This window comes from Chrysochloris asiatica, unplaced genomic scaffold (genome assembly GCF_000296735.1).
Source record: "Chrysochloris asiatica unplaced genomic scaffold, ChrAsi1.0 scaffold00332, whole genome shotgun sequence".
Taxonomy (NCBI): Eukaryota; Metazoa; Chordata; class Mammalia; order Afrosoricida; family Chrysochloridae; genus Chrysochloris; species Chrysochloris asiatica.
This window is the reverse complement of record NW_006408850.1, coordinates 1,983,313-1,986,034: the sequence shown is the minus strand read 5'-3', so window position 1 is coordinate 1,986,034 and position 2,722 is coordinate 1,983,313.

Genomic DNA, 2,722 nt, shown 5'->3' with positions numbered 1-2,722 from the left:
GAGTCAGAACCAACTCCATGGCACTTACAGTAGCTGTTAAACCATTATCTCATAATTTAAATATTTGAAGACAAAACTTCTTTGAGTCACTTGCTTTTTCTGGAATTAAAATTAGCTCCCTATATGCATACAAAATAACTTGTCAGAATAAACTTTATTTTCTAATTTTAGTAAATGTTGATAATTTGATTAATACAAAGTGTTTGAAGAATACGATACCTTTCACTTTTAATTTTCACAAAATTTTCTATTGCTTTGAAAATTAAACAGCAAGCATTTACATTAAATAATGATCATGCTCTGGTAGTGTAGTGGTTATGAAAAGGGCTGAAGTTCTCGAAACTACTAGCTGTTCTGCAGGAGAAAATATGAGGCTTTCTGTTCCCATAAAGATTTACAGCCGCCTCAGAAACCCTCCATGGTACACCACCACCACCACCATAACCATGCAGGTTCAGGACATCAAGTGTAATTTCCCCTAGGGGTTTGAAATGCAACTGATCATCTGAACCCAACTTATGCAGGATGATCTCAGAGCCTCTTGTTGTAAATAAGTTACTTTAAACTTATCTTATTTTATCAAATTAAAACAACGTGGTTGTTGTTAAGTGCCATGGAGTCAGTTCTCACTCATAATGACCCTGTATAAGGTTTCAGAGGAGTGGCTAGTGAGCTTGAACCACCACCAACCTTTCAGTTCAAACTGACCTTGCAGTCCAGTGAATTAACCAGCAGTGCCACACCAGGACTCCTAAAACAATATAGATTGATTCATAGGTAATATTTTTAGAAATGCCTTCACTATTCATTCTCAGAAGTATGTGTCTTAAAATACTTGTTTAATCAGTACCTAATGAACCTGCTTGTTATCTGATTTTGGAACAAGACTTATCTTGACATTGCCTTGTCACTGGTCTGCCAAACCAGCTATCAGCATTTATATCCTTTATCCCCATCACTCTCAGCCCTACTGTGAGAAAATTCACCTTAACTTTTGAATACTGTAAACCCAATTATTTGTCTAAACTTTATATAAACAAGTACAATTATTGTGCTTTGAACTCATGATTTCTTTCTTTCTTTCTTTATGATTTCTTTTTAAAGGACCATTAAGTTCTCAATTAAAATCATTTTCTGAACTCTTAGCAAACCTCTCTATTTGGAATGGTAGCAGCATTATGTTTTGTTGTAAATTTTTTGCTACGGGTTTATTAGGTTCATATTATGACACAGTTTGTACTCTCCTTTGCCTCCACGTCTTTCAAGCTTGGCCAAGTTAGGAATGAGGGATCCTACTTTATACCATAGCCACAGGGCTTCATAGTATTAATAGTCTAAAGTGTTAGAGTAAAAGGAGGCAAAGACTACCAATTAAGATTTCTTTCCTTGTATATATTCTGCTGCAACTGCAAAAGATACACTTAGCTGGTTGATAATTTGCAAGAAAATTAGAAAACATCATTATATATCTACTCAAGCAGGAACTTTTGTTTAATTTCCTGGAACTCTGAAATTTCCTGCTAATTGCTACTAAGATCCACCAAACATCCGTCAGCTTATTGTACTATGGTGGCTTGTATGTTGCTGTGAGGCTGGAAGGTATGAGACTGGTATTTTAAATGCCAGCAGGGTCACTCACAATAGAAGCAGAGCTTCCAGATAAAGGCAGTCTATGAAGAAGGAGAGGCATACTATTTGAATACCACTGAAACAGTGTCAGATATAGTGTCAGAAAATGAAAAATATGAATAGTAGCAGAACATTGGCAAATACAGTGTCAGAAGATGAATCCCTCAGGTTACAAGGCACTCAAAATAACACTGGGGAAGAGCTGCCTCATGAAAATAGAGTTGATTATAAAAATTGAATGGAGGAAAACTTTCAGAATATAAAAAGTATGATTCTAGAAAAACTGGAAGTTGTCAAAAATGAAATGAAACACTTAATGATCAATATCCTGGGCACTGTTGTTATTGTTAGGTGCCATCCAGATCTTAACAATTCAAAGCAACCTTATGCACTATAAAATGGAAATATTGCCAGGTTAGGCGCTAACCTCTTTCATTGCTATGCTTGAGGCCACTGTTGCTGCCAAAGTGTCAGTCCGTCATATTGTGGGTCTTTTTCTTTTTCACAGACACTCCACTTTGCCAACCATGATGTACTTCTTCAAGAATTGGTCCCTCCTGATAACTTGTCAGAAGTATGAGAGACAATCTTTCATTATCCTACCTTCTAAGGAGCATTCTGGCTTTACTTCTAACACAGAATTGTTTGTTCTTTTGGGGCTTCATGATACTTTTAATATTCTCCTCCAATACCATAACATTAATTCTTATAAGGTCTTTCTTATTCACTGTGCAACTTTCACATGCATATGAGGTTATTGAAAATACCATGGATTGAGTCAAGTGCATCTTAGACTTCAAACTGACATCTTTGTTCTTGAACACTATAAAGAGATCTTGTGCAGCAGATTTGCCTAATGCAATGTTTCTTTGATTTCTTGACTGGTGTTTCTATGAATATTGATGGTTGTTCCAAGCAAAATGAACTCTTTGACAACTTTAATCTTTTCTACATCTCTATAGATGTTATTTATTGGTCCAGTGGTAAGGATTTCTGGTTTCTTTACATTGAGATGCAACTCCTGCCAAAGGCTTTGGTCTTTGATCTTAATCATTAAATACTTTCAGTCCTCTTCACTTTCAGCCAGCAAGGT